The 8,404-nt window shown below is 41.7% G+C and overlaps 1 pseudogene; it reads left to right on the top strand.

The window, feature by feature from the left end:
• Nucleotides 1–856: 856 nt before the first annotated feature.
• On the top strand, nucleotides 857–5,528 carry LOC119940033 (annotated as a pseudogene).
• The last annotated feature ends 2,876 nt before the right edge of the window (nucleotides 5,529–8,404 follow it).

The following is an 8,404-nucleotide window of genomic DNA, read 5'->3' as shown; positions in this document are numbered from 1 at the left end:
AATCGTTCTGGTAGTGTAGCCATAGAGCTTTCTTGGTAAAAATATGGAAGTTGTTTACCATTGCCTCCTTCCATGCAGTAAACTCGTCTCCACCCTCGACTCTCTCCCATGTCGCTGCTGTCCAGTACAGTGAGATAAGACTTGTAGCAGATTGCCTTCCACTCGGTAGTCACTGCCCAAGCTAGGAATGGAATGGATATGCCTCTGCCTGACCCTCCCTCCAGTAGTTGAGACTGTTAGAGTATTGGAAACTCTCCAGGTGCTATCCTGAGACGGGGTGGTATGTGCCAAGCTCTTATTATGTACAAGGTACTGTATTATGCACTGAGGTGGATAGAAGCAAGTCGGATTGGACTCCATCCCTGTTCCACTTGGGGCTCACAGTCTCATTCCCCATTTTACAGATGAGAACTGAGGCCCAGAAAAGTGAAGTGACTTGCCCAACGTCAAAATGCAGACAGGTCACAGAGCAGGCAAGTAGCAGAACAAAGATTAGGACACTGTCTGATTCTTAGGCTTTTTATGCTCTTTTCACTTGGCAATCTGAATAGCATTTGGTGAAAGCCTGCACCTCAGGAAGCAGAATTAAGCTGCATGCCATCAATGGATAGAATTTCGAGCAGGAGTTAGGAAACTGGACCTTGTTTGAAGTATGATGTCAGTCTTTTTCAGACTGTCAGCCCAAAGCATTCAGGGGCTTATCAATGAGAGTCTTTGCAACCAATGTCTTTGCATAAAGGCCCTGCAAATTCAAGAGTCCTCCTCCTAGGAAATTCTATATGTAGCTGCCAAATTCCACACTTAGTATGTGTCAGTCAGCAATACTGTGAACATTATGGTGAAAAGCATCGGTGCAATGAGTAACACCGTTTGTGACAGCAAAGGGTGTCCTTAAATAGCTTTTATCCAGAGCTATGGCTGCCATTCCAACAAGAGTGTGACCTTATTGTGATAACAAATTTGGGAAAGCCAAACTTGCACAGGATGACACCCAGAACTTCATGATTTACGAAATCAAAATAACCTTTGCGTGGTCAATGAAGACCATATACAGGGCTTAATTAGAAAAAAAAAAGAATCGAGGTCATTCATGCAAGTCATGAGAAGCAGCAAGACCCAGTGGATAGAGCAAAGGCTTGGGAGTCAGAAGGATGTGGGTCCCAATCCCGGCTCTGCCACTTGTCTGCTATGTGACCTTTGGCAAGTCATTTTACTTCTCTGTGCTTCAGTTACCTCATCTGTAAAATGGTGATGAAAAGTGTGAGTCCCGAATGGGACAAGGACTATATCCAACCTAATTAGCTTGTAGTTTATACCCACCTCTGCACTTAGTACAGTGCAGATAATAATAACACATAATACGTTCTTAACAAATATCATGAAAAAATATTTTAAAACCCTCACTTCTGCTGTAATGCAGAGATTACAAGCTTATGGAACTTTTCAACAAAGAACACTCACATGATAGTTTATGTCCCAAGTCTGTTGCTGCACCTGTGGTTTATCTATTCCATCCCACTCATCAGATTTTCTCTAAATTGATGAATGCATCTGAAGAATTTCCCCAAATTTCTCAATAGTATCCTATTCAAAATACCTAGGGAAATCACACATTATGGAGAAACAGAGCGCACTTGGGTTTATCCTGCTCTGAACATTTGTCTTTTAAAAACTTTCTCATAATCTTACTTTAAAAATGAACCTTGTGAACAATTTAATCCCTGCCTCCCTAAGGAAAAACAGAGTTTGTTTGATTATTAGCTTTGGTGAGATGCTCTGAGGTTCAAGTGAGGGAGAGTCTGTCAGCACTGTGTTGAACAGATCAGAACATGACACTGCCCAGAATCCCTATAAATGATGCTGGATTTGATCTGAATGTTTTATTTGCCCAGGGATAGAGGATAGGAAAGTACATGAAAAATTTATGACTGAAATTAAATCAGACGAGAAAAGATTTAAATCACAGGGCTCTGATATTTCTTGGGAACTACATCCATTCTTTGTCAAAGGAAAATCTGCAATGGCAAACTAGTAGAGAGAAGTTTCTTGGGGAAAGTTACCAAACTCTTCTGAATAACCTGATTCTTGGAGGGATGCATTTTCTTTAACCACACAATGATAATTTAATGCTCACAAATGGGCAACAATTCGATATTATATCATATTAACAGACTTTAAAAAAACATTTTGATGGCATCCTTCTCTTTTTAAAGAACATCAACAGTTCTTTTAATATATGGCATTTTACTACTCATTCTCCTTTTGGAATGATCCCACTGAGTAGGAGAGTTAGGATTTCAAGCAGACCCTTTCTTTAACTCTGTCATATCACCTAATCAGAATTGGCAACCACTGTAAAGGGTAAGTGATTATGTCTCCGCTCAGTTACAATTTTGTAGTAAAAGCTGTATGATTGCATATTGGTGCCCTGGAAAGTTTCCATAATAACTAGGTTCTTGGAGTTTTGTAAAAAATCTTGAAATGCCAACCAAAATCTGAATTAAAGTTAAGCCCCTCAAAGTTTTTTCATGATGTGTCCTCTCTGACATTTAAACACAAGAATAAATTTGACTTCAGTACATTGGAAATTTGAGGAAGAAGGATAAACAAATCAGCTTCACTAAAGATATTTTTGCAAGTTAAAGCCATATGTGTGATTTCTAGGTCAAGTCATTCCTTTTTAAAGGCTCAACTGAAATTTCCAGAGTGAGCTTCAGAGTTTACAATAATACAACTTGTATGATCATCATTATCATCAGGGATATTTATTGAGAGCTTACTATGTACGGAGCACTATACTAACTGCTTGGGAGAGTGCAATTCAACAGAGTTGGTGGACGCATTCCCTGCCCACGATAGGCCTACAGTCTAGATGGGGAGACAGACATTAGTATAAATAAATGATTCGTTATATATAATTTAAAGATGTGTACATATCTACAGGAGGTAGATCCCTCCAGCTCGGCTCTTGTAATGGAAGTTGTGTTGAGACTTAAGAAGGGAGAATAGGAATGTGATATTGCTGCCAGCCTGCATTCATCAAAGAACGAGTTCCTCGAGTTCATCGAGTTCCACTTGTGTGGAACTCCTGTAACCGGGCCTCAAAATAGCAAGGAATCAGTGACAAGATGGGGTCAGAGCTGTATAGATGGTCTTCCCAGGATTCTTTGAGGCATAGTCTCCAATCTCTTAAACTCTTGCTTGAGGTGTTCCCTATGTACCTGAGGCTAATCATCTAGCGATAACAGCATTGGACTGTACATCAGTAGAAAGAGGTTCCATTCCCTGCTTCATCACTTGGTGCCTTGTGAACTTGGGAGACTTGCCATGTGAATTTCTCTGTGCCTGAATTTTCCCATCTGTAAAATGGGGATAGAATACCTGTCTTCCCTCCAGATTGGACTGTGATCCTCATGTGGGAAACTGACTGGGTCTCATCAGGCTGTCTTGCATCTACCCCAGCACTTGGAACATAGCAAATGCTTAACACAGTAAGCGCTCAATAAATATGATTGATTGGTTAATAAATATCATTTTTAACGTGGGCTGAAACCTATTGAATGATGAGAAACAAGAAAAGGTAAGTCAGAAGAGTAAATAAAGGGAAGAATCACATTCTAATCCCTTCTGTAAGAGTAGGAATTCACAGGGTGGGTAATAATAATAATATTTGTTTAATACTATGTGTAAAGTATTGTTCTAAATGCTGGGGTGGAAACAAGCTAATCAGGTTGGACACAGTTCCTGTCCCACATGGGGCTCACAGTCTTAATCCCCATTTTACGGATCAGGTAAATGAGTTACAGAGAAGTTAAGTGACTTACCCAAGTTCAAACAGCAGAAAAGTGGTGGAGCCAGGATTAGAACTCAAGTCCTTCTGACTCCCAGGCCTGTGCTCAATCCACTAGGCCATGCTTACTCCCATAGATATCTTCTGTCCCCCTTACACACAAGCATACACACACACACATACACATACACAGAACCCCTGTATAGGTGCTGAACTCCTTGTATTATCAGAACTGTGGGAATAGATGAGAGAAAATTGAGTTATTGCAACATAGTTTTAATTCTATGTAGTTGTTCGGTGACTCTGCAGGATTGAAAGCTTTCTCCATTCAAAGTGAACATAAACTTCTCCCATCGCTGTTGCCTGAGAAAGGAAAACTTGGGCTTCTGTGACTTCCCTCTATCCAAGCACAGATATCAAACCAAATGTTAACAAACAGCAGTATCCATTCCTTCATATATTTCTCTATTAATTCTCCTAATATCCCCCAAACTGTAGGAACATTTTTCCCCTGAATTTCAATATTCATTTCTCACTAAAGGAGAGATGCTGAAGCAACTAGCTGCAGGAAATGATATCAGAATGGCCGACTCCATCCTCAAGGGCCTGAAGGATTCTCCAAGAGCCCAACTTGTCCTTTTCATGGTATTTTGTATCTATTCATATGATTTCTGTGGTGGAGAAACTAAGGTTAATCCTGATAATCCAGAAAGACTCTCAGCTTCATAGCGTCATATATTTTTTTTCCTGTGTGGTTTGTCTTTTGTTGAATTTAGCTACTCCACGGCCATTACTCCCAAAACCTTGGATAATTTAGTAACATCCAGAAAGAAAATCTCATTCATTGGCTGCATTGCCCAAATGCATTTTTTCATTTCTTTGGCAGGAACAGAATGCTTTCTCCTCTCTGCAATGGCATACAGTCAGGCATACAGGAGAAGCAGCATGGTTCAGTGGAAAGAGCACGGGCTTTGGAGTCAGAGGCCATGGGTTCTAATCCCGGCTCTGCCAATAGCCAGCTATGTGACTTTGGGCAAGTCACTTAGCTTCTCTGGGCCTCAGTGACCTCATCTGTAAAATGGGGATTAAGACTGTGAGCCCCCCGTGGGACAACCTGATCACCTTGTAACCTCCCCAGCGCTTAGAACAGTGCTTTGCACATAGTAAGCGCTTAATAAATGCTATTATTATTATTATTATTATTATTATTATTATTATTATGTAGCTATCTTCAACCCACTGCTTTACTGTTTACTGCTTTTCTGTTATGTCCTCAAGATTATGCATGTGGCTTATGGTTGTGTCATATGGAGTTGCTTTTACAAACTCCCTGATAAGTCATCTGTTCATAGTTAGGTTGCCATTTTGCAACTCAAATGTAATTCACCATTTTTTCTGTGATACCTCACCAATCTTGGTTTTGTCCTGCACTGATACACACAACAAGGAAATCATGATCTTTATCTTAGCTAGCTCCACCCTTGCAATGTCTCTGATAACGATTATAGTCTCTTACATGTCCATTATCTCTGCCATTTTGAAGATCAACTCCACTGTGGGAAGAAAAACAAAAGATTTCTCTATCTGTGCTTCCCACCTCACCGGAGTCACCATCTTCTATAGGGCTCTAATCTGTACATACCTAAAGCCAAGTAAATCTTATTCCCTGGGTAAGGACAAGATGGCTTCTGTTTTCTACACAATCGTGGTCCCCTTGATGAAACAATCTACAGCCTAATAAAGAGATGGAAAATGCTATGAGCAGGGTGATTCGTCTGTGCTCTATAATGACGTGGCTGGAAGCAGAATGACAGGCAGAAGTCACTCGCTGTTGAAGGAAGGGGAAATCATCAGGGTGGAGACCCGGGAGGAGGGCTCTGGTCCAAGACTTCAAGCCCAGACTCCCAGTATGGCCTCCTCCCTCCCTCTGGTTCTCACCGCGGGTCTTCTCTCCACCTGTCTCTTCTGGAGCTCATGCCAGTGTGGTCCGAGCCCCGCCACCACCACTACCTCCTGGTGCTACTCCTGGTCCCTCCATGGTGGCCCAAGCAGGGTTCAAACGACCTTAAAACCAGCTCCCACTCTGCTGACCTCCCCTGGCCCAAAGCAGCGGGGAGCTGGGGAAGCCTCATCACTTCAACTGGTCCTAGAAAGGATAACACCAGCAAGGACACTCAGGTCAGAGCCCCCATCTCCTCAGCCTTGTGTCTGGGGCTGTTCAGAAGAACCCATCATCCCCCAAACCTCCGATAGGAATATCCAAGAATGGGGTGAACAGGAGGTCCAGCTCATTCCCCACTGCCCACTCCTCATGGCATCCTTCACCCCAGAAACTCCATGAAGCAAACCTTGGCCTTGAATGACTGCACTGTGAAATCCGTTCAGTGGGGCCACAGGCAGACAACTTATTATGTGACTAAATGTTGGGGACAGTCTTGTTGAATGAAGGCAACAGGGGTGTGTTGCATAAGCCTTTTCCTGTAAAGTTCATTGTCTTTTAGATTAACCCCCACTCAAAATGATTTCCTCCAGCTGCTATGCTCCTTATTAGTTCCCTGACCCTGTTCTGCATGTTCTATATGATGATGATGATTGATGATGATGATAATGATTTTTTTAGCACTTTCTATGTTCTAAGCAATGTTCTAAGTGCTGGGGTGGACACAAGGTTAATAGGTTGGGCACAGTTCCTGTCCCTCAAGGAGTTCAGTTTTATTCCCCATCTTACAGATGAGGTAACTGAGGCACAGAGAAGTTGAGTTGCTCACGGTCACACAACAGACAAGTGGTGGAGCTGGGATTAGACTCCAGCTCCTTTTAACTCCTCACCCCAAATGAGGTCTTCTGCTTCTGCCTCCAATGTTTATGGGTGACTTTTGTACCTAAATAGCTGCATTTGGGACCTGTCCTGCCTACATCTTAGGGTGAGTCCCGTGTGGGGCAGGTTTGCTTAATTATCTTGTATCTGCCACAGGGTTTAGAGCATTCTTATTATAGGAACATAATCTCACAACGAGAGCACTACAAGTCTATAAAGATGAATGCTAAGAAGGAAGCATGCTTGAAATTGATACAAAATGTCAAGGGCGAGGACAGAGTTGAATATGACATTGTTATTGAGCAGATACTTGTCTTCTGTGTGTTCTTGGTCGAGGCATTTATCTTCTCCATGCCTCAGTTACATAATTTAATGTAGTCAGAGTTATGAAGCCCTGATCTCTGCAACAGCTAGGTCACAGCTTTTCTTATTGATTAATAGCTTTAATTATATAAAAAAGATATGCAGATGTCAAATAAACCAGAAAAGTCTAGAAGTTTGGATTTTTTTTTGCGAGGTCGGGGGGTGTGTGAAGTACAGAATGTTCTTCAGTGGGAGACTTTCCAAAGAGAAATTTCCAGGAAACTATTTGGATCCCCTGATTACCTCTGCTTCTGTTAAGTCTCATATTCAAAAGGCATGGAATTGATGTAAATAGTAATAATAATGGCATTTGTTAAGCACTTACTATGTGTGAAGCACTGTTCTAAGCGCTGGGGGGATACAAGGTGATCAGGTTGTCCCACGTGGGGGTCACAGTCTTCATCCGCAATTTACAGATGAGGGAACTGAGGCACAGAGAAGTGAAGTGACTTGCCCAAAGTTACACAGCTGACAAGTGGTGGAGTCAGGACTAGAACCCATGACTTCTGACTCCCAAGACCGGGGTCTTTCCACTGAGCCACACTGCTTCTCCAGAAATTAAATAATTTCGAAAGTAAAAGAGACTTTAGTGTTTAAAGTGATATATCCCGTTAGCGTCCCTAGATATTATTGATTTTGTCTAAACTTGATATGATTTCCAATTCTCAAATCATGAGAGAATTTTAATAATTCGGTGCCCCAATACCAATCAGAAATCTCACCAGAAGGAATGCTTTTTAATCCACTTTTTCATTTTTATGCACCAGAGACCTCAGTGGCTTTCATGTACAATATCAATGCCAAAGCAGCTTTCTTTTATTCTTCCTTCAGCAGATTTCAGAAGTTGAGGAAACTGAATGAAGGGAACAGCACATCAACGACTCACTTCATTCTCGCAGGACTGATGGATTCTCCATATCTGCAGCTAATCCTCTTTATTGGATTTCTCTTCACATATGTCATCACCCTGGCAAGGAATCTGGGAACAATCGTGCTCATCAAGCTTAACTCCCGACTTCACAACCCCATGTATTTCTTCCTCAGCAACCTGTCCTTCATCGACCTGAGTTATTCTTCAGTCATCACGCCCACAACGATGATGAATTTATTAACAACCCAGAAGACCATATTTGTCCTTGGGTGCTTTACCCAGATGTACTTTTTCGTTGCTTTAGCTGGCCTCAAATGCTTTCTGTTAGCTGCAATGGCTTATGACTGTTATGTAGTCATCTGTAGCCCACTGCTTTACATGGTTGTGGTATCCTGGAGAGTTTGTCCTTAGCTCCTGGCTGGGAAATATTTAGTCACCATCATCAACTCTCTGGTCATTATAGTTTTTATTTCTGGATTACTGTTCTGCAAGTTTAATCTCATCCATCATTTTTTCTGTGAAACTTCTATCTTTGCTCTGTCCTGAAAGAATACACCAAAGA

Source organism: Tachyglossus aculeatus, chromosome 18, assembly GCF_015852505.1.
Source record: "Tachyglossus aculeatus isolate mTacAcu1 chromosome 18, mTacAcu1.pri, whole genome shotgun sequence".
NCBI lineage: Eukaryota > Metazoa > Chordata > Mammalia > Monotremata > Tachyglossidae > Tachyglossus > Tachyglossus aculeatus.
The sequence above is the reverse complement of the archived record's forward strand: the minus strand, read 5'-3'. Positions and strand labels throughout refer to the sequence as shown.